This window comes from Panthera leo, chromosome C2 (assembly GCF_018350215.1).
Source record: "Panthera leo isolate Ple1 chromosome C2, P.leo_Ple1_pat1.1, whole genome shotgun sequence".
NCBI classification, from domain to species: domain Eukaryota; kingdom Metazoa; phylum Chordata; class Mammalia; order Carnivora; family Felidae; genus Panthera; species Panthera leo.
This window is the reverse complement of record NC_056687.1, coordinates 29,214,871-29,240,639: the sequence shown is the minus strand read 5'-3', so window position 1 is coordinate 29,240,639 and position 25,769 is coordinate 29,214,871. Positions and strand designations below refer to the sequence as shown.

Sequence of the window (25,769 nt, the reverse complement as noted above, 5' to 3'; positions counted from 1 at the left end):
AGGAAATATTGGGGCACCTGGGTGGCTCAAATGGTTGAGCATCCAACTTCAGCTCAGGTCATGATCTCACAGCTTGTGAGTTTGAGCCCCACATCCGGCTCTGTGCTAACAACTCAGAGCCTGGAGCCTGCTTGGGATTCTGTGTCTGTCTCTCTGTCTCTGTCCCTCCCCTGCTCATACTCTGTCTCTCAAAAAGATAAATAAACATTAAAAAACAAAAAAGAAAAATATCAGGAAGGAAGCTTATATACTAACTTGGAATCCTAGAAATATAAAATATGTAGAGTTCGAACATGTTAGTGGTGACTCCAGTTCAGGCAAAGAAACAAAGATTTATAGAGAATTTATGAACTATGCAAAGTTAAACATGTTCTACCTAACCAAGCCAGACCTAGAACCTAACATTGGTTATATTCTTTCCACCAGTCATGTCTTATCTCCCTTATCTTAAAATGTGCTGTTTTCTCCCCTTACATATGAGTCCTACACTGATTATAACATCAGTAAAACAGATGGAACAAAACACTTCCTGTTTCATTCGGCAGATTGGATATGTCTTCCCAGTTTTCTGACTGCAAAAGCCATCCTCTTTCTTTTCTCTCTGTTTCCTCTGCCTGTGACAAACTTCATCTAGCAAACTCCTAATCATCCTTCATCTCCCTGATTATTTTGTTTGAGTGCTAAATTTTCCTTCATGAGCACATATCATTTATAATTTACATAATTTTGGTTTTTGACCATATTGTCTCTTTCTTCCACTGAAGTGTAAGTGCCACAAATGCAGTTATCTGACCTGAGCTAACATTGTATATCCCATGCTTATAACAGTAAATGTCTATAATAGTAATGGTTAAGTATTGATGGACTAAAGGAAGGAAGGAATGTGTGATTAAACAAATCATATGCATTTTTGTGATAACTTAATGTGTGAATGAGATCCTAGGCTTAAACAGGGAAGTTAATCACACTGTGTAAAAATCACACTGGAAATATACAGGCTTTATAACAATAAGGTACTCAAATGGCTTACAGTCTAATTTCCAAATTAAACAGTTTATTTTCAGAAATTACCATGTCACCTTTTCTAATCTTACTTGCTCTCAATCAGGATGACACATACAAGCCATCAATGCAATGGTTTTTTTTTATTCTTTTTGTCTTAAAAATTGCATACAGAATAAAATTCTTGTATTCCTAATAGAAATCCTCTCCTAAATGAGTACAACTTTGAAGGAACACAAATCTGTTATATAAATAAAAAATTAAAAAGTTAGGCTGAAATTTTCTTGGTGTAGTACATAGACTAAACAAAGTAGTAGCTAGGAATTTTGATAAGAAAAGGAAGACAGAATAAAAAACTCATCATGAAAGTTTCACAAGCTGTCTAGGATAGAGAGTTGAGGATAGAGAGGAAGGCAAAGATAAAATGTAGTCACTTACCACAAGTTGCCCTCCAAACATGAAATAAAAATCCCTTTATGATTTTTTTAAATCTACTCTACCTTCCAAACCATGTCAAATTATCAATATCATCATGTTGCACTAATATATACACATTTTCTGATGGTTTTATTTTGCAGATGACACCACATACCTCTCCTCTAACGTTATCTGAAAAAATAAGAAATTGCATGTAAATGCTACGACCAGAATAGCCCATGTTCTGAAAAACTCTGTTTTTATCAATATTGAAAGTAATATTGACAGGAATAACAACTCTATTGAGGAAGGCTTTAATTAGATTATACACAATGATCAAGTTGGTTATTGCCTTAAAAGCCAGAACGCTTTCTTTTTAAGCATCAAGTAGCTTAGAATTGTAAAGTAAAAACACACAGCGACATTGATTTTATCATGTACGCTGAAGTAAAAAACAAAACAAAACAAAACTTTCTACTTAAGAGTATATGCAGGAAATTATGTGGGGAACTTGGCATAAACATTCATACAAAATTGCCCTTGCACATTTTATTAAATTATTAAATTATAAATTAGGAGAAAAAAATCACTAAGGCAAACTAATTATGTTTCAAGCTCTTTCTTTTCTTCTGAAAATGAATCTTAAAACTGATAAGGTTATTAGGGTAGGAATTTGAATCATAGAAACAAAGAAACTAAATGAAAAACCAATACATACATTATTTATATGTATAATATATGAAAATATATGATTATTACCTGTAATCTAACTTACATATGCTCCATTTAAAAATACTTTAGTAAAAAAATCACTTGTTTTTCTTTCAAATTAGGTTATGAGATGTTTATTATATTTATATGTAGTTCTTGAACACCAGTTAACGTAATCAATTCTACTACAGAATACATTATTTAAGGTTGAAATGAAAACTCAAAGCTTCATATTATTATTAAATAAACTGCAAGCTGTATAATATCTTCCATTCTGTGGCCTAAAATATCATTAAGGTCATGATATCTATCAACCTGCCCAGAGTTATAACTGTAAAGAAGTAAACAAAAACCTATTTTCTCAAAAAAAAAAAAGCCTCAGTAGATATTGTCCAATTTATTTTTCTCCACAAAGCAGGCCAAGCCCAGATGACAGTCATTGGTGGTAAATAGAAGATCTGTCACTCCACATGCATTCAAACAATGGATATTAATGGAGTGCCTCCTACATGTGGTCACTGTTTATTAGCAAATACAACAAGAATCTTTGCCCACATGAAGCTGATATTTTTGTCACATTACATTCTACTGGTGAACATATGAGGAATAAAATCTGAGAAACATTAATAATATATTCCACTAAGACAATCTCTAGTGATGTATATTTCCAGACTTACCTCAATGATTCCATGTGATTTTTATGATATATCAATGAAAATGCTAATGGATTTGAACATCCCCAAATTAAAATGTAATTCTCACAATAATTATGATGGGCATAAAAAATTACTCACAGGAAACAAAAATGGGTCACATCAAATGGCTTTCCAATGCCATTAGGGCACAATGTTTCTATTTGCGACATGAAAGCCTAACAATTCAGAGAATAGTTCTTGTGAATTTTGTTGAGGGAGAAGGCATTGCAGAAAATCCCACAAATTATTTGTCAGACTCCAACAATACAAGGCCTAGCAAAATATATAGTTTCCTAACTGATTATGATTTAGTTCCAAGAGATGGCACTCCCATAGCTCTGAGATAACAGGACAACAAAGATTAAATTTACATTCATAACAAGTGCCAACTTTAAAAATTTTTTTTTAAATTTATTTATTTTTGAGAGACAGAGCGTGAGCAGGTGAGGGACAGAGGGAAAGGGAGACACAGAATCCAAAGCAGGCTCCAGGCTCCAAAGTGTCAGCACAGAGCTCGATGTGGGGCTTGAACTCACGAACCATGAGCTCATGACATGATCCGAAGTAAGATGCTCAACCAACTAAGCCATGCAGGTGCCCCAACAAGTGCCAACTTTTGCTCAGCTACACAAGGTGTCTTGGGATATGTTCTCACTTGAAGGGAGATGAATATGATATAATTAACCCCTGAACAGCTGAAACTAATTGATAAGTACCTACTATGTGCTAGGAACTATGGTAAGCACTGAGTATGCATTACACTGAGGATACAGTGTGGTGGATTCTATGGTGGGAAAACTCTAAACCAGAGCAATAGCTCTGGTCTTCGACACCACTGTATCCAGCACTGTTGCAGGTCCTTTTTATATATTAATTTTTCCTGAATATCTACATGAGGTCATAGTGCCTGTTATGGATGAACAAAGTTGTTTCAAACAGTTAAGAATAGGCCCAGTGAGGTTTAGTGGCACAGGATGGGAAGCTAGGATTATCTAGTTGTAGGCCTGTGACCTAAACCCCTATAAACCGTCTAGCCTAAGGTGCGTAATTCAGAGTCAGATTTGAACTGCCATCAAATGGTAGTCTTGTAAACCCAAAATTTCAACAATAATGAAGTTTATGGAACACACTTTAAGTGAACAGAGTATCTTTACAAGCATTATCTTTTATAGCCTTCACAATCACTATCAGATTATGCTCTTTTTTAAAAAAGTAGGAAATGGAAGGCTGGAATGGGGTTACATCAACACAAAACTGCTCTCAGACTCATGTGTACAAACTGTCTTTCATGCAAAGAAATTTGTATTCTACCTATTGTCCTATTGTAAAATGAATCACAGAATTCAATTAAACACTCATCTTGAAAACAAGAGCATAAGTGGAAGTTCCTCACTGGCATTCGTGCAAATAAAATAATGATGTTAAACATACATCTAATCTTTTGTTGTACATATTGAGTCTGCTCTAGCTACTGTTAAGTTATACATTCATAATGACAAAACCATGAAATGAATTTTTTTATGTTTGTACCAGCAAAAATCTAAATAGGGAGAGGGCAAAAGGGCGAATTTGTTATATTTGTCCAGTATTTCCTTCTACCAACAACACCCAGTGGCATCCCTTTACCTTGGAGTTTGTTCTATGCTCTTTATATTCTAACTTTCTAACTGCCTCTCCTAAACAATAACAAAACAAATGGATCTATTACTGATACTTTTTTTTAATTCCCTTATATAATCATATTTAAATTTTGTATATAGCTACATTACTGTGTAGAACATCTGGATTTCTGCTAAGATTTTTCCTGGAATATTAACTCTGCAATTTTCCTCATAAACATTTGGAAAATACCAAGTATAAATATTAAATTCCTTTTTTAAATTTTTTTCTTGGAGCATAACTATCCACAGCAAATGATGAACTTTAAAACAGAGATATAATACACACGTCTTCCTAAATTTATCTTTTTTTTTTTCTTAGAAAATGGTGTTCAGGCTGGGGATAACAGTAGTTTGGGAACATTTATGATAAAGCAAGTTTAAGGAGAAAATGGGAACATTAACACAGGTTTTTCCCTTGTCCTTAATATAATATTTTTGATGTAGATGAATCATGAATCTGGTTCTTTAAGTGGGAGGAGTTGAAGGGATAGATTATTTGGGAGCAAAGAGGAGACACATTGGCAGCCCAGCCTTTTTTATGCTTCTGCCCTGTGTCCTGCATAATGAAGATACAAGCACTCTCTCTCCACATCCTACCCTGGGCCTGGCAGCACTAAGGGGTATGATAAGTATTGTATCTAGCATTTCTGAATGTCAGAGGGCAGGAGAGGCCTGAAGAAGAGAAAACTTACATGTATCAAATAGAGCAATGACCACAGAAAGAAGATCAGACATAATAAATAAACTTAATACTTCAATCTAGCAAATCATATGGCACAGGATTTCCTCTTGACGTGCTTCTTCTATGTTGGCTGCATGAATAGAGAAGGATATCTCTAGGGTTTGAGGAAAATAAGTTTATTTATAAAAGTGCTTGATATTAACAAGTCCATGTAAATAATAACACTGATCATAACAGAAAAACTGCAAGGGAAAAGTGAAAAAGCTAAAATATATACCTGATCAAATAAAATATACTACAAAATGTTTCTCATTTATGTCTAATTGCAACTGGCTTAATAACAATAATGTAGATCAGAATCAAGGTGATTTGATATTGTCATAAGGCATTTCTTTAAAAATTATGTTATATAAACATTGCTTATCCTGCTCAGTAATGTTCTTGAATTGAAGAAAAAAGCCTAACAGAATCAGGATCAGAGTCTTTGTTTTTATTTTCATTTTGTATTTTTTGGTGTGAGAGCTATGACTATTTCAAGAAGGTCTACATTATGTTTGTGTGAACGTTAAGTTATCTTAAATAGTAGAAATCTTGCTACACTTCCAGACAGATATTTTTCAAAGAAAAAATTGATAAATTAGCATTATTAAAAGGAAAAAATTCTGTTTCACAAAAGACACTTAGGAAAATGAAAATAGCTGAACCTATTGCAATAATCATTTTGCCATGTTTGTAAATAAAGCTATTATGTTGTATGCCTTAAACTTTTCAGTGATGCATGTTAATTTTTTCTCAATAAAACTATAAAGAAAAAATAAAAGGCACATACTAAGAGAAGGTCTTTCAAAACACATATCAGAAAAAGGCCTGGTATTTATACAATTCAACACCAAAACAACAAGTAATAATAATAAACAAACAAACAAACAAAAAGTCTACAACCAATCCAAATACAAAATTGGCAGTGGATCTGCATAGAATTTTTTCCAAAGAAAACGTACAGATAGCCAATAAACACATGAAAAGATGCTCAACATCACTAGTCATAAGGAAAATGCAAATCAAAACCACAGTAAGATATCATCTTACACCTGTAAGAATGGTTAAAATAAAAAAGGAAATAACAAATGTTGATGAGTATGTGGAGAGAAAAGAACTCTTTGTTAACTATTAGTGGGATTGTAAAATGGTAGAGCCACTGTAGAAAACAGTATGGACAGTAACCAAAAAATTAAAAATAGAAAATCCATATGATTCATTACCTCCACTACTAAGTATTTACCCAAAGAAAACAAAAACACTAATTTGGAAGGATATATGTGAGCCTATGTTTATTGCAATTTTACTCAAATAGCCAAGCCATGGAAGCAACCTAACTGCCCATCGATAGATGAATGGATAAAGATGATTTGATACACACACACACACACACACACACACACACACACACACAGAGAATATTATGCAGCTATAAAGAAAAATGAGATATTGCCATTAGCAACAACATGGATGCAGCTAAGTGGTATTATGCTAAGTGAAAAAAGTCAGAATGAAAAAGACAAATACCATATGATTTGACTCATATGTAGAATCTAAAAACAAAACAAATGAATAAACAAACAAAAAGTAGAATCAGACCTATAAATACACAGAACAAACTCATGGTTGCCATAGGGAAGGGGAATGGGGGATGAGAAAAATGTGTGAAGGGGAGCAGGAAATACAGGCTTCAAGTCATGGAATGAAAAAAATCATGGGAACAAAAGCCAAAGCATAGAGAAGATAGTCAATGATATTGTAATAGCATTGTATGGTGACAGATGGTAGCCACACTTGTGGTGAACACAGCATAACATATAGAGATCTTAAATCACTGTGCTATCCACATGAAGCTAATGTGACACTGTGTCCACTACACTCAAATAATTTTTTAAAGTAAATTTCAAATAGAAAGGTCCAGTATGTAAAATACACAAAGAACTTTAAAAATGCAAAAAAAAATTTTTTTAAATAGGCAAAGGCCCGAAGAGCCACCTCACCAATAAGATACACAGATGACAAATAAATATATCGAACAGATGTTCAAAATCATATGTCATCAAGAAATGCAAAGTAAAACAATGAGATTCTATTGTATAAATGAGACACTATGGTATGTCATCAAGAAACTCAAGTTAAAACAATAATGAGACATCTATTAGAGTGACCAACATCCAGATCACTGACAATGCCAAATGATGACAAAGTTGTAGGGCAACAGGAATTCTCATTCATTGCCAGTGGGAAGGCAAAATGGTACAGCCACTTTGGAAGACAGGTTGGTCATTTCTTACAAAACTAAACATACTCTTACCATATGATCCAGCAATCACACTCCTTGGTATTTAGTTAAATGAGTTAAAAACATACATCTACACAAAAATATGCCAATAAACGTTTATAGCAGCTTTACTCATCATGGCCTAAACTTGGAAGCAACCAAGATGTCCTTCACAAGCAAATGGATCAACAAAGAGTGGTACATCCAGACAATGGAATGTTATTCAGCACTAAAAGAAATGAGCTATTAAGCCATGGAAAGAGATGAAGGGGACTTAAATGCTGATTACTAAGTGGAAGAAGCTAATCTAGAAAAACTACATACCTAACTACTCTGTGATTTCAACTATATGACATTTTGGAGAAGGCAAAACTATGAAGACAGTAAAACAGTAGTTGACAAGGATTAAGGGCCAGGGGATGAAGGCATGAATAGATGGAACACAGATAATTTTTAGGGCAGTGAAAATTATTCTATATGATACTGTAATGATGAATACATGTCATCATATATTAGGCCAAGCCCACAGAATATAAAACACAACAGTGATTCCTAATATAAACTACAAACTTTAGTTACTAATAATGCATAATACCGGATTATCAATTATTAACAAATTTACCACACTAATGAAAAATGTTAAAAATAAGAAAAATTAGGATGTGAAGGAGTAGCTAGAATGTTGTCTTTTTCACTCGATTTTTTCTTCTGTAAACCTGAACTGCTTAAGTCTATTAAATCAAGCAGGGCAGAGAATGGTTGTCACTTAATTGAACAAATGGACACAAGTTGGAAAAGTGACTGACAATTGTGCCTATACTGCTTTTCTAGATTCTTTTTCATTATGATTTCACTCTTTATGCTGTAAAACAGAATAAAATCAAATATCTAGAGAAATTTACTTTAATAATTGTAGTAAAAAAACTTTCACTCCAAAGTCAGAATCTTCTCTTTAGAACTGAATAGCTCGTTTTATAATGGATTTAAACATAGTTTCATACAAAGAGAAACAAGTTGAGGGATACGTTAACCACTTTCTCCACCAAACTCCATATTATGACAGCATTTGTGAGGCATTGCAATTTCGGATAAAGACCTATTTTTAGGACTCTGTGGACTTACCGTCAAATCTGAAAATTTAAGACATTAAAGTCCAGTCTGTGTTTCATCTGCTGTCCTTTACAGTTACCAAAAGGTCAATTTATTGTGTTTCCTTTTCCTCTTTTTTCATATTATCTTGCACTTCAGCTTAATACAAATATTATAGTTCTTATTTTACTTTCCTTGAAAAAGTAAAATACACTGAGACTGGACCATTACAGTTACTGAAAAAAAGCTGCAAAATTCACACAAAGGACAGAAGTATCAGCAATTATTCAGGGAAAAAGATAGGATCTGAACTTTTTATTGCATAAAAAGGCAAGTGGAAAGGGAAATCATTTCTTTCCACTATATGTGAGTAATTTCATTAAAAACTTAAGAAAGGCCCTTTAAATAAGTAGTTTCCATGTGTTTTTAATGTCAGAAATAGTGTATAACTTGTTTAAATGAGATGTCATCTCCCTGCATTCCAAAGTTCAAAAGTAAGTCCAATTTCAACTGCTAGAGGCACACTGATTTCTAATATATTACATTTAGAAAAAAGTGGAAATTTGATGATATAGAGAGGGGCCCACCAACTATGAGCCCACAGACTAAATTTGGTATATGGCTAATTTTGTATACCTCATGGCTAAAAATGGTTTTCACAAATTTAAAGTTTTAAGGAGGAGGAAGAAGAGAAGGAAGTAAAGACAGAGAGAATAAATATGGCTAGCAAACCCTAAAATATTTACTGTATAGTCTTTCACAGAAAAAGTTTGTGAATCCTAACAAAACATTGCATATCTTGCCAAAAAATGACTATTCCTTTGCAAACATTTCAGAATTGAAACATGCATATTTTTCTTCTATTAAGTATGGTGTGTCTCCCATAAGATGTGTCATTAACATGCTCTTAGCCAATCCAGAAAACACATTGGAATAGAACTACATCATAAATACAATTTCATATACTAATTTTTTTTTAATGTTTATTCATTTTGGAGAGACAGAGACAGAGCGTGAGTAGGGGAGGGGCAGAGAGTGAGGGAGACACAGAATCTGAAGCAGGCTCCAGGCTCTGAACTGTCAGCACAGAGCCCAACATGGGGATCTAACTCACAGACCGTGAGATCATGACCTGAGCTGAAGTCAGACACCCAACTGACTGAGCCACCCAGGTGCCTCTACAATTTCATATTCTATTTGAATCTTTATCCTTTACTCATATTTACTTATTAGGATAGATATATCACTGTGCATTGTAATACTTTAGTTCTTTAGCATAGCTAACATGTTTTCTCCTTATATGTGTTCTGAAATAAAATGTTTAAATGTTGAGATTTAGGTATGTGGGGAGGACAATGAAGGAAGAAATGAACTTCTGCAAGAGGAATCTGACCTCTAATTGTTTCTTGAATCCATTATTTGTCTTATTTTTTTCCATTCTTTGCACAAATGAGAATGTCTAGTTTTACAAAGGGGACTACTAATCTTAGGATAAAAATTTTAATTTGGGGAGGGATGACTGAATACAGACACTATGATTTAGAGATTGTATATCAATTTTGTCAAATAATCTTTTTGATGAAATTGGGTGATACACAGTACACACGCACGCACATGCACACACACACACACACACACACACTCACACACACACACACCTCCATATATATGGATAAAGCTACTGACATAGATCCTACCTGATACATCATGTACCTTCATTCTGAAACTCTTTCTCAAGGACAAGTCATTTGTTTACAATTTGCTTATGTCTGTTTACAAATGATTTAGCCTACAAAAATGATTAAACATGAGAACACATTATACATAAAATTCAGATTACAAATGAAAGCTCAACTTCAACAATAACTATAGCAATAACAAATATAATTTGTAATGAATTTAAATAGCTTTCAGAAGCATTAGCTCTGGAATGTGAAGAAAAACCAGAATTTTTTTTTTTCCAGTGGTTTGTCACAGCAGTGTTTTCCAGTACCCTATGTGTTCAACATTGACACCAAAAGTTAGATGACAAAACCTATTTTGTTGAGAAAGGGAACACTTCAGCCAAGGACACCAAAACTAAATCTTCATTTCTGTTTGTTTGTTTTTAAGGTGATGTAACTTTTATTTTTTTTTTATTTTTTTTTAACGTTTATTTATTTTTGAGACAGAGAGAGACAGAGCATGAATGGGGGAGGGTCAGAGAGAGGGAGACACAGAATCTGAAACGGGCTCCAGGCTCTGAGCTGTCAGCACAGAGCCCGACGCGGGGCTTGAACTCACGGACTGCGAGATCATGACCTGAGCCAAAGTCGGCCGCTTAACCGACTGAGCCACCCAGGCTCCCCAAGGTGATGTAACTTTTAACGGAAGAAAAGAAACACTTTCCATCAGTCCATGTTGAGTCAACGTTTCAATCTAGGTCAAAGCATAAGTCATCAACATCATGCCTTTGAAGCTTTATATCAGGTGACATGTAAAATCAGTATCATCAAAAGTGACTTCTGAGGAGCTATGGGTAAAAGGAACATACAAATTCTTCTCAGGCAAATTCATAAGCAAAATGGGAAAGAATATCTATGTATATCCAAGAAAAGTAGCTATTATAAATCAACAGAACCCAAAACAGAAGACTCACCAAACATATCAAAGAAAGAGAAATAAGGAATAGGCATACATGGTGAATGGCACAAAGATATTAAGGAAAAAAAGGATCCCAAGACAGTGCTATTATTTCAGCAAAATATAAATTGACACACCAAACTGTAAAATATGACTTGAAATCAATCCAGAAGGCAAGTAAAAACAAATACAAGACACTAGTTTTTTTTTCTTTTGATAATTAGTATTTTAAATATAAAAATTAAAAAAGACTATCACTGTGTAAATTATTTCTCATTCCAATCCTCATGTTGAACTATTCCAAACTAAACATTAATCATTTTAAGAATAACAATAGAGGCTATAAATACTATATGGAAAGAAATATCCTTATAGATGTTGAGCACACATTAATCTTAAATGGTAAGCGTTATATCTGAAGGTATTTGTAGAGAGTTAAAATTTATTTTCATAACATAACTTAGTAGTTAAGCAGTATAATGGATAAATTGAGATTCAAATTAGAAAACATGTTATTTTCAAAATAGAAGAACTTGTTTAATTATTTGAGTATAAATATTACTATATCTCAGAAGAACAGTATGAAATTTCAGGCCTCATTGAGAGGCCACACTCTAGTAAGGGTGATAGATCAGTATGGTAATTATCATACAACATGGGGTGCTACATGGAGGGCCCCAGCAGGGAAAGCCATACTCTATGTGAAGAACCATGGAAACCAGACAGAAGAACATATTTTAGCTGCACTGAATTATAGATTTGCATGGGGTTTGGGCAAAACCTCCTGGATGTGCATAAATAATGAAGGTATAAAAAAGTCAAAGTGTCAGAAAAATGTTTCAGTATCATCAGTCATGATTGCTATTCTATTCATCAGGAGAGTTAAAAAGAAAAAAGAAAAATAATGGCTTACTCTATACTTATTAAACCACAATCTTCAGGACTTGAATTCACAAATCTAAGTTAGAAAACACACACACACACACACACACACACACACACACACACACACCACCGGTGTTCCTTATTTTGACAACCTACATATTTTACATAGTGAGAAGATTAATAAAATTTCCCTAAAACTAACACCTAGGTCCTGATCCCATTCACTCCTTTATCACTTTGTACAAACTTCCCTTTGCCAAGGTTACTTGGGGTCTTCACTTCATTAATACCAATGGACAATGTTAATCTCTCATCCATATTGGATTCCTTTCATTCTGGCTGTGCATATGCCCGAAGTAGTCTCTTTCCTCATCTATGATTTGCTCTTCCCCCTTCAGAATGCTTTAATGACTTCTTCATTCTCTAATACTTTAAATAGACTGAAGTATTTGGCCCTACCTTAAATATCCAGACAGACCTGACGTCATCCTCCTATTTGCTTTCTTTGTTCAAACTGTATTAACCTTCTCTTAGTTCCTCAGACACAGAACACAGAACACATCTTGTATGATCCATTGAATGGTCTGATGATGATACTTTCTTTTTGCCACAAAAGTCTTCACTGATCATGCTGATAATGAAATTTTTGTTTTAAAGTCTTACCATCTATTATACCCACACTTAAATTTTCCACAGCGTACGCTGTACTTGGCATAATTTTAATTTCCACAATTATGTCCTCTTGCTTATCAATGCTCTCTTTCTACAGTTTCATCTACACCAAAAATCAGCAAAATGTTTTGTAAATAACAGAAAGTAAACAAGATAGGCTTTGTGAGCCAAGAGGAAAAACTGAGCAACTGTCCTTATCACAAGACAGTCTTTCTTTTGTATAGTTTATATTTTACATTTAAAAATGTAAAAAATATTTATAGTCCATGCCAAATCAGGCAGCAGAATGGATTTGGTTCATGGGCAGTAGTTTATCAATGCTTGACCTAGATACATGACATTAAACATGATCTATAGGCCTATGATTTTCATACTCACATCTCTATCCAAGTCATCTTCTTGTTGCCTACTGGATATATTCATTTGAATTCTAAAATACACCTCAATTTAATGTAGGGGGGAAAAGTAAAATAAATAACATGCATGACTCCATGTACACATCTGTCACTTAGAGTCTATCCCATGTTATCAAACCTCCTCAATCTCAATAAAAGATTGTAACCATGTATCTACATTTAAATGCTTGATGTAATTTTTGATCAGTAAGTTCCACTGGGTCTATCTTAAAAACAACTTCAAAATTCAACCAATTTTACAACTTTATTGCTACAACTTTAAGTAACATAATTGTTACAATCACAATCCCAACCACCATCATCCTTCCCCTGAACAAGTGTAATGGTCAACTAAATAATCCTTGTTCCCCCACCACTGTATTCCTCACCAATAATATACCTTTCATACTACAGGTGGAAGGAGCGGTGTTAAGAGTAAATCTAATCGTATCACCATCTATATTAAAGCTTTCAATTGATTTGTTTTCTATCTCAACATTGACTACAAAATCCTCATCCCTTACAGCTCTTAATCTCATGTCTCTCCCATACCCTTCCTTTATTCCAGCCAAACTGGCCAGCGCTACACAAAACTATTAGGCTGATTTCTGTCCTAGAACTTTTATATTTGCTATTCCTTCTGATTGGAATACCTGGGGTCAGCGAAGTACATGAGTTTGTCTTTTCATTCCAATCTCACATGAAGCATCACCTCCTCAAAGAGAAAATTCTCTGACCTTCCCATAGCTGAATCACTGCCTCTCCACATGCCAGTTGTATTCAACTACACCATCACATTTCATCTTCTTCATAGCAGTGTACTTCATAGCCCTCCATAACATTGATTAGGTTGCATATTTGGGTTCCTTTTTCCCTGTCCCTTTCTACTACAATAATGTTGTGGTTATAAAACCACTTGAGTCTCTGCCTTCATTGCTATATCCCCAGTGCCTGGCATGTAGTAGGTACTCTATTCTGATCGCCTTGTTGACCACTATGCATATATTAATCTTTTTGACTAATTTTTTTTACACTATTTCTCTTCTACCCCTCTGTACTCTTCTCTCTTATTTATCTTCTGGCTTTCTACTCATCATTAAATTTTATATTATTCTGTGGCCTCAGAATTTCCCCATTATATTGTGAAGCTTAATTTCCTCAAAAAAAAACAAGCAAACACTATTTTGGCAAGAAAGCCAGAAGGTAAGATAGAATACAGTAAATGTTTGTTTGGTATAAGTAGACACATCATTACCAGGAAGACAATTCCACCAAGAAACAAAGAAACAAAAGCACTTCCGGTTATTCCTGGTTCCCAGATTTGAATCCAGTAAGTTTTTTCACTTTTAAGCATCCTTGACCATAGAGATGAAAGACATCTACTTAGAGTCAAAACTTATTATCACTGTCTACATTTAGATTCCAGAAATACAACTTAATATGGTATCAATTTATGTGATAGTAATTCAGGAGCAGTTTTATCAACATCTTCCAACAGAACAAATGTCTTTTCTAATTAGCATCTTCAATTAAGTACCTAAATCTAATGAAGAATAAGTTATACATTATGCTAAATTTTCATTGGCTCACTATTCTAGAAAGCTTTCAAATTAATTAAAAACAAGATATTCAGTAATGGAAAAAGAGAAAGAGATAAAAGCCTGTTTTAATCAATTTAAATTAGAATTTAACATTACTTTAATACACTAGTTTGTACTTGACTGCAAGAATAATAAAGCAAAATTATTGAGTCTTAAGTAGCGACCACTGTATAATCTGAAAAGTCAAAATGAATTACCAAAAAGAAATTTAAAAATCCTTCAATAGCTTCCCACTTCACTCCAAACAAAAGCCAAAGTCATTAAAATGGCAAGTGAGACTCTACATAGTCTATATCCCTTCCTCTCTGTTCTGTTACCTCTCAGATCTCCTACCAACCCCACCACATGTGCTTTGCTCTAGACACATTCGTTTCTTTGCTGTTCTAAAAAACACCAGGCATGACCTTGTTCAAGATTTACACACTTACTGCTCTGTGTGGCTCAGGCCCTAACTACCTTGGGCTTTCAATCACCATCTTCTTCATGAGGTCATTCCAGACTATCCAATTAAAAACTGACTTCTCAGAATTCCCTGCTCCCAATCACTGCATTCTTTTTCACCATCAACCCAACCATACTTATGTCATATTTATGTTGCTCATTGTCTGTCATCCCTCTCCCTCCATGGAGGGAATGCAAGCTCCAGATGGCAGGACTGCTTGTCAATTTTCTTAACTACTTTATCACTAGCATCCAGAATAGTTCCTGGTTCAAGGTAAATCCTTTATAAGCTTCTGTTGAGTAGATACCTATATAGTCTGAGCCATCAAGGAGCTTATAAATAAGGAAAAGACACAAATGAACAATTATAGCGCATATTGAGAAATATCGATAGGGTTGTTATGGGGACCTATGAAAACTATAGAGAACAACATCAAAAAAATAGTGTGGAATCTGGTCAGAGACAGAGCAGGGGATATCTGAGTTAAGGGACAAAAGGAAGATAGGCAGCTAAAGAAAAAAGAGAAAGGAAGATCCAGAAAATGAGAATTAGAAGTTACTGCAGGAGGTGGAGGGAAGATGGCGGCGTAGGAGGACACTGCGCTCACCACGCTTCCTGCTGATCACTTAGATTCCACCCACACCTGCCTAAATAACCCAGAAAACCGCCAGAGGATTAGCAGAACGGAGTCTCTGGAGCCAAGCGCAGTCAAGAGGCCCATGGAAGAGGGTAGGAAGGGCTGCGAGGCGGTCCGCCCTCCACGGACTGGCGGGAGGGAGCCGGGCGGAGGGGCAGCTCGCTGGCCAAGCAGAGCCCCCGAGTCTGCTGGCAAAAGCAGAGGGGCCTGACAGACTGTGTTCCGACAGCAAGCGCGACTTAGCGTCTGGGAGGTCATAAGTTAACAGCTCTGCTCAGAAAGCGGGAAGGCTGGAGGACAAAATGAGGGAGAGCTGCTGAGCCCCCAGACAACAGAGCTCAGTTTGGTGGGGAACAAAGGCACTAGCCAGCGCCATCTCCCCCGCCCATCCCCCAGCCAAAATCCCAAAGGGAACCAGTTCCTGCCAGGGAACTTGCTGGCTCCACGCAAACACCCAACTCTGTGCTTCTCTGTGCTTCTGCGGAGCCAAACCTCCGGCAGCGGATCTGACTCCCTCCCGCTGCCATAGGGCCCCTCCTGAAGTGGATCATCTAAGGAGAAGTGAGCTAAGCCTGCCCCTCCTGCCCCCGTGCACCTTGCCTACCCACCCCAGCTAATACGCCAGATCCCCAGCACCACAAGCCTGGCAGTGTGCAAGTAGCCCAGACGGGCCACGCCACTCCACAGTGAATCCCGCCCCTAGGAGAGGGGAAGAGAAGGCACACACCAGTCTGACTGTGGCCCCAGTGGTGGGCTGAGGCAGACATCAGGTCTGACTGCAGCCCGCCCACCAACTCCACTTATACACCACAGCACAGGGGAAGTGCCCTGCAGGTCCTCCCCACTCCAGGGACTATCCAAAATGACCAAACGGAAGAATTCCCCTCAGAAGAATCTCCAGGAAATAATAACAGCTAATGAACTGATCAAAAAGGATTTAAATAATATAACAGAAAGTGAATTTAGAATAATAGTCATAAAATTAATCGCTGGGCTTGAAAACAGTATAGAGGACAGCAGAGAATCTCTTGCTACAGAGATCAAGGGACTAAGGAACAGTCACGAGGAGCTGAAAAGCGCTTTAAATGAAATGCAAAACAAAATGGAAACGACGACAGCTCGCATTGAAGAGGCAGAGGAGAGAATAGGTGAACTAGAAGATAAAGTTATGGAAAAAGAGGAAGCTGAGAGAAAGAGAGATAAAAAAAATCCAGGAGTATGAGGGGAAAATTAGAGAACTAAGTGATACACTAAAAAGAAATAATATACGCATAATTGGTATCCCAGAGGAGGAAGAGAGAGGGAAAGGTGCTGAAGGGGTACTTGAAGAAATTATAGCTGAGAACTTCCCTGAACTGGGGAAGGAAAAAGGCATTGAAATCCAAGAGGCACAGAGAACTCCCTTCAGACGTAACTTGAATCGATCTTCTGCATGACATATCATAGTGAAACTGGCAAAATACAAGGATAAAGAGAAAATTCTGAAAGCAGCAAGGGATAAACGTGCCCTCACATATAAAGGGAGACCTATAAGACTCATGACTGATCTCTCTTTTGAAACTTGGCAGGCCAGAAAGGCTTGGCACGATATCTTCAGTGTGCTAAACAGAAAAAATATGCAGCCGAGAATCCTTTATCCAGCAAGTCTGTCATTTAGAATAGAAGGAGAGATAGAGGTCTTCCCAAACAAACAAAAACTGAAGGAAATCGTCACCACTAAACCAGCCCTACAAGAGATCCTAAGGGGGATCCCGTGAGACAAAGTACCAGAGACATCACTACAAGCATAAAACATACAGACATCACAATGACTCTAAACCTGTATCTTTCTATAATAACACTGAATGTAAATGGATTAAATGCGCCAACCAAAAGACATAGGGTATCAGAATGGATAAAAAAACAAGACCCATCTATTTGCTGTCTACAAGAGACTCATTTTAGATCTGAGGACACCTTTAGATTGACAGTGAGGGGATGGAGAACTATTTATCATGCTACTGGAAGCCAAAAGAAAGCTGGAGTAGCCATACTTATATCAGACAAACTAGACTTTAAATTAAAGACTGTAACAAGAGATGAAGAAGGGCATTATATAATAATTACAGGGTCTATCCATCAGGAAGAGCTAACAATTATAAATGTGTATGTGCCGAATACCGGACCCCCCAAATATATAAAACAATTACTCATAAACATAAGCAACCTTATTGATAAGAATGTGGTCATTGCAGGGGACTTTAATACCCCACTTACAGAAATGGATAGATCATCTAGACACACGGTCAATAAAGAAACAAGGGCCCTGAATGATACATTGGATCAGATGGACTTGACAGATATATTTAGAACTCTGCATCCCAAAGCAACAGAATATACTTTCTTCTCGAGTGCACATGGAACATTCTCCAAGATAGATCATATACTGGGTCACAAAACAGCCCTTCATAAGTATACAAGAATTGAAATCATACCATGCATACTTTCGGACCACAATGCTATGAAGCTTGAAATCAACCACAGGAAAAAGTCTGGAAAACCTCCAAAAGCATGGAGGTTAAAGAACACCCTACTAAAGAATGAGTGGGCCAACCAGGCAATTAGAGAAGAAATTAAAAAATATATGGAAACAAACGAAAATGAAAATACAACAATCCAAACGCTTTGGGATGCAGCGAAGGCAGTCCTGAGAGGAAAATACATTGCAATCCAGGCCTATCTCAAGAAACAAGAAAAATCCCAAATACAAAATCTAACAGCACACCTAAAGGAAATAGAAGCAGAACAGCAAAGGCAGCCTAAACCCAGCAGAAGAAGAGAAATCATAAAGATCAGAGCAGAAATAAACAATATAGAATCTAAAAAAACTGTAGAGCAGATCAACGAAACCAAGAGTTGGTTTTTTGAAAAAATAAACAAAATTGACAAACCTCTAGCCAGGCTTCTCAAAAAGAAAAGGGAGATGACCCAAATAGATAAAATCATGAATGAAAATGGAATTATTATAACCAATCCCTCAGAGATAGAAGTTACTGCAGGAAAAATAAGTTTAAAAAAATCATCATAAGAACAAAAGCATAATACACATTGCATCTCAATTATTATGTCACACACAATTAACTATAAAAACCAAAAATAGTTTACGCTTTGATAAAACTATGGTTAATAAATAGATCAATATGTGACATGACCAAATAGAAATCTCAGTGCTTCCTAACTTGAGAAAAAGTAAGGGAAGAAAGTTGTTGATGTATGAGGCACATGTCCGTTAAAGACCAGCACTAGCTTGTGAACATTGTGTACAACCTTCATAATGGAAAGATGCCAGGTTAATTTTTTTGAAGTCTCTTGAAATCTAAGTTGGCAACTCTGAAAATCATGTGTAATTCATGAGCTTTTAAAGGAAACATAATAAGTGACAGAGAAGTGATTTTCAAGTGCTCAGGTATATATGGCATTATAGGTTGAAGAGGTAGAAAGAAACAGAATTAAAAGTAAGCAGTAATTTCTGCCAAAGACCAGGACATACAGTCTCATACATATGACTATTTTGCATTTTTTGACTCCACTGTCTAGGCTCTTTAGTTTGTTTGTTCTGGAGTTTGTACACACACACACACACACACACACAAACTTAACTTGCATTAAAAGCACAATTTAACACTTCATACCATGAGACTATAAAGTTAGGTGGAGTAGGCTAAGTGCCTTCCTGAGGAAGGAGCCAGATTAATCAGTTACTTACCACTTTATTTCTATTTTTTGGTAGGTAAAGTACCACTCTAATTTCACTAAAATTAATTTTTTAATTCACATTATATTTTAATTTTATTAGCACATTTCAGAATACCTTACTTTATATATTTCTAATACCTGCTTCTATCACTTCTTCTCTTTTTCCCCCTCTTTATACCATTTCTATTCCTCTTTCTATATCTTCAGCTATTATGGCCTCTTTATTCTAAATTTAACACACCCACCCACACACACATGCATACACATGCACGCACACGTGGCTGGGAAGAGAAATGAGGCTAGTATATCCTATAGAAGATAATGTCCAATAAACCTACATTTTCTTGAAGTTAAATTCCATAACAAATTCCAAACACAACAAAAATCTCCAAATTAAATTTTAATTCTAAACCAAGTGCCCTCACAGTCCCCAAACACGTAAAAACAGAGCATTAAAGCTCAATAAAAAATGCTAAGATCACTTGGAACAGTGTTTAAAATATTTTTTCCTAAATAAATTCAGTTTTTAGAGATTAGGAGAACCCTCATTAAAATGAGATTTTCCTTACAAAACAAATTAAATAAAATAAATGGTAAATAAAACCCACACTTTATTATGGTGCATGATTAGGGTATTTTGTAGAATATTGTGAATGAATGCCACCTAAAGATTAGATAATACTATATAATTTTAGGAGAAAGTGGTATCAATTACCATGTTCTTCTCCCATAAAAATGAAATATTCTACAACTAAACCCTATTTTTTTCCTATGGCAATGGCTTTGATGATTATAAAATCACCTTAAAACACTGTAACAAAATACCATACAATGATTTCATTTTAAACAATCAAATCTAAGTTGTGAAGAGAAATCCCTTTATGTACAAAAAAAAAGTATATTTTTAAGAGAGCATTCCACAACAAGCCTTTATAATTAGATATTTATGGCATCACCTTCCTTACTTCACAGGCTCCCAAGCAGATTGCATAAAAGAACATGCATTGACATCTTTTAGGAATATAACCTTCAGATGTCTGGAAAGAATTTAAAATGCATAGTTTTTTCAGAAATCTTAATTTTGAGGGCAAAATCTCAATGAATGTTATTCTCTTTCAAGTAAATCCATTTGTGTTCTTAAATAACTACTTTGTTTACCATATGATATGAATTTTTAATCTAGGGAAATGTGTATAGCATGTAATGTCTAAGAATGGCTAGCTTTTTGTTGTTGTTAATTTCAAGAAGCTGTTAGAATTTAAATGTTGTTGGGGTGGATATTTATGGGAGTTTTAAGTATTGGATTTGCATTTATATATTAAGAAGTTTAAATCAAAAACTAAAACTGGACATAAATAATTCTGCTACAGACCAACTTATACACATACACACATATATATTCTTAACTAGCACAAAGGAAAACTCTTTACATTTGATAAGGATTGCCAAAAACATTAAGCCTTCTATTGGATAGCAGAGTTCAATTTCACCACTACTTAGCTTGATGATATTTTAAGGTCAGGTCTCCTGGCATACACAACTAATCATCATTCAATACTGACTGCCAAATGTTTGAGCTCACTTCTCTTAAAACAGTATTCAATTATAAGATGAGAACAATTTATCTAAGCAACCTGGAAAAACATAAACTCTGGTGGCATTAAGGTCCTTCAAGGTGATTATTTCTCACTCGTAATGATTCTAAGATATTAAAACTCATAGATCATATGATCTGATATACTCTAATTGAAAAACAGTAGCTATAAATCTTCACTCAAAAATGGATACTATCTTCATTTACTGACAGAAGTATACAATCACTTAAATTTCTTTTTATGAATGAAACAAAAAAATGAGGGGAAAAATAATGCCTTTGGCACACACGGAAAAGATTTCAACGGAGAGAGGGAAAAAGAAAAAGAGATGGGAGAGAAAACTCTATATCTATCCCTCCATCCACCTATCCATCTACCCATCCATCCTTAACAACTTGCAAAATAGGACAACCAAATGATTTATTTTTTTAAAATTTTGCCCTGTATCTCAAATAGCATTTTACAAGGGAGATCATGAAACTAAAAATCATAATTGCTGAATGTTATCAGATTTTTTTGAATGCTTAATGTCTAACCCAAAATCTGGTCATGAAAGAAACAGAAATCAATTTGCCCTCAAAATTTAAGTTTGCTACATGATCTCCACTGGCTTCTTCAAAATTTCAAACTTTCTTACATATAGCATCAGAGATGGAATTTCAGCATATAAATAATCATGGAAACTAAATTGATTAAAATGCTCTGTATATTCATGATAATAAAATAGTACTATATTTAAACCCTATATTGCTTACAAAAATCAGGAAAATGGCACTAATTCAAAAACTATGACAAACTTGTTTTTGGAAACAGACTGGCATACACACTCCATTCTTCTTCTTATTATTCTTATTATGTACCAGAAAAAATAGCACTCCTTTATTAAAGCCATTAAGATAGGAATATATTTTTAAGGTCTGTCAAACAACATTTCTGAATGTTTTGTTTTTAAATTCAAAATCATATCTTTACTTTTAACAAGAATTCACCTTGTTAATCATATCTTTACTTTCAACAAGAATTCCAAACTGCTTCATCCTGCCTTTATATTCACATGCATCTCAGTGGCTGACTTTTATTAAATTTTTATATAAATTACACCTTTACCTTAATATACATCTCATATCATTACTTGAACATATTGTTGTAGAAAGAAAGAAACTAAATTGTTGAGCTCAGAATTAATTTCTTAGCTCTAAACACAGTAACTGCTGCCTATACCTCCTAGAATTCTGTAAATAAGTTGGGCTCCCTGATGTCTGTGTACAGTCCCTCTGGGCAGTCAGCTTTCCCATGGCCAAAACTGTTAGGTTTTATACCTATACATATTAGATGTCAGTTCAGTTTTATCTAGATTGTCCCTAAAAGTAAATGTAGTGTGTTTGGAAATGTGTATGTTCACAACTATCTGTGGTAATGTTTTTTTTAAAATTTTTTAATAAACATTTTATTTTAGAATAGTTTTAGATTTACAGAAAATTTATAAAGATAGTTCATAAAGCTCCCACATACCTGACACTCAATTTCTAGTACTAACATCTGTGATAGTTCTTTTAAAGACAAAGTAAACCTGAACAATTATGTTACTTGCTTCATTTTCTTTTTTAAAAATCACATAAATCCCACTTTATCTTAAGGATTGGCTTTATTTTCATTTACTAAGGAGTTTCTAATGCAAGAACCACCTGAGTAGCATAGAAGAGGGCAGAGTGCAAGACAGGGAATGCTACTCCAAGGATATGCACTGATTATTCTGTAAGTCAGAAGTCAGGAAAATAGATGAGTCAAGCAGATGCTTTTCTTGAGAGATATGAAAACTTGAAAAGGGACAACTACCTGACTGGAGCCCATACTCCACTCCTTCCTTCTTACTTGAACATGATGCCCCTAGAGAGATCACCAGCCAACATTCTTACTTAGAATTTAGGATGCATTTCCTATGGCATGTTTGTTGTAAGTGGTGATTGCACACAGTTGAATTAATGCTGATTATGATGCTTTATGTACATTCTAGAATATATACATATTTGTCTTCTGTCCCCACAACTTAATTACTATTTCTAACATGGCTTTTATGGGGAAAGAAGATCCAAGTTTCCCAATGGCTTACAAATCATTAGCATATAATCTAATGATAAATATGGAGAGCTTGTATGTAAATGCAATGTAGTTTTGCTCTCATCTCTTAGTTAAAGAAACTTTAAGTTAAAATAATTTTATTACTTTTGCACACATATTTGCTATAAGAATCATACTTCATTGATGTGTTATCACACCTCTGGAAGTCCCAAAGATCAAAGTTTAAGACAAAGCTATAAACTCAATGTAAAGAAAACTTCATTTATATATTTTACTGTATTATTTCTCACCAATAGTAAAGTACCATGAAATTTTTATTTAAAAATATATCCAGTAATATAAAGTTTTCATTTTAAAACTTTTATATTTAAATTCTGTGTAATTGCATGTCCAACGATGAAAAAAATTAGTATTTAATGAGCTTTATTGATCTAAATGATACTATGCTGCTTGGGTTGTATTTGAAATCATAAGATTTCTTATCATGCCTATGAAACTTCCTTCATTTAATCTAGCTACCTAAAGGAAGCAAAAAATCCCTTAATCATAAAATTAAAGCATTCCATTATGCTTTCTATTAAGTTGTTTTGCCCCATGAATCACTGTCTATTTTAATTTATTCTTTTAAAAAGAAACTAAATTACTTAACTTGCATTTATCATCACAAGCTTCAGTATAGCTAAGCATGGGATTGATTTCAGGGAGTGTTTTTTACACATGACAGTCACTATCAAGGAAAAGAATATATAAGCAATCAATATTGAAGAAAGAATAAAAGGCTTGGACAAATAAAAGAGATGATACTTACTTTTCCTCTAACATTTTAAATATCCAATATTTACCTATTACCCATTAAGAAAAGCCATAATCCCTGGAAATGATCGCCTTTGAAAGGGTTTTGGCAGTCTTGTGTAATACTAAATGTACTGTTGGATCACTATTGCAGAAAAACAGTTGTCCTGCTGCATTTTAGTGATCTGACACATTGCCAGAGGAATAAACAACTCTTTTAGCCAGCAGAAATGTGATGTAGCTGCTGCCTACACATTCTTGTTTTAGATCTTTGGTGAAAAAAAAATACTATGTGTATTAAATACGATTTCCTTCCATTATTTTTATCAAAAAATAAAAACAAAGTGAGAACTAAATTATATTCTTAATGGCATAAAAGAAACACTCTAAAATCAAAACCTATTTCATTATTAAAACTTATTGTCTGTCTGTATGTATGTATATACCTATTATCACACAAAGACGCATACATGCATTTCTATTTTTGAATACCATCATTCTATTTCACTTCAAAAATAAATTAAATGCAATTACATATGGTAAGCAAACAATGTCCTTTTTGAATCATCTTTTTGAAAGATTTATTAAATTTACTTTCATATACACAATATTTATTGATTATTTTGGAAACCGAAGGACTAACAAAACCTCAACAACTCTACTCCAATTATACAACACCACTATACACTTTCAATTTCATCTAGGGTAATATACCTGCCTGTATACCTTTCCTACTCATAGATTTCAAGTCTTAACAAAAGTAGAAACAATGTCAAAATGGATTCTCCTCCAAGGGAAAAGAATGTCATGGGAGTCAGGACTTTTTTCACATAAAACATTAAATTACAATTTGTGTCTGAACAGCATCACACCTCCAAAAATAATACAACATTTATCACAAAACACATATCATAGACACTAGTTTTGGCATAAACCACTCCACACAGCTACTGTCAAATCAGTACACTGAAAAACCGTATTAGAAATTCTATGGTCCTTTCCTACTCTGTGAATGACACTTCAGGGCACCACAACCTCAGGACTCTGCTCCACCATTAATTTCTTCCAAATACATTTGGCAAAGCAATGAGAAACATCAAATTTTTCACTTAATTTCTGAAGAACATCACACCCTTTAGAGAATATGTTCTTGAAATTTAAAAATTAAAACAAAAACCACTTACGGAAAGGCACAGAGATCCAAAAACTTCTCTTAAAAAGTATAAAACCTTCAATTAATACATTCTTGTCAAGTTACACATACACACACACGCATATGTGTGCACACACACACACAAACATTTCTGTATCTCTAAAATCTACTACAACAGAATAAAGCCAATTTTTTAGCAGTCGCTTCAAATGGGATAACAACAACTCACACCTAATTCTAGCTCAACTTAACTAATTTGGAAATATTATAACACACTTTAACAAAAACCTTGGAGAAAGACTGCAACAAATACTTAAAACATCAAACTAAAGCTTCACATAACTTCAAAGTAAAGTGAAACTCATATCCAGCTCTCAAAATATTAAAACATGCTCTCGCCTACCTTGACCTTGACCATTCCCCTGCTGACTCCAAAAGATCACGGTCATCATTAGCAGTTTCGGAGTCCACGTCCACATCCTTCTGGTAACACTTCCTTGTCTTCTGGCCATTGCATTTTAAACTGCATATTCAGTGGGATGGGTATGAAAAGTATAATAAATTAAAACCTTAAAAATGTATTA

The 25,769-nt window shown here is 34.7% G+C and overlaps 1 long non-coding RNA gene across 1 annotated transcript in view; it reads right to left on the bottom strand.

Moving 5' to 3' along the window:
- Window positions 1-3,413: 3,413 nt before the first annotated feature.
- Window positions 3,414-25,769, bottom strand: part of LOC122198479 — a 46,932-nt gene continuing 24,576 nt past the window's right edge. The window contains exons 2-3 of the long non-coding RNA XR_006193001.1: window positions 25,589-25,708; window positions 3,414-3,479 (exon numbers count right to left, since the gene is read on the bottom strand). This is a non-coding gene — a long non-coding RNA (uncharacterized LOC122198479). The remainder of the gene's footprint in view (window positions 3,480-25,588; window positions 25,709-25,769) is intronic.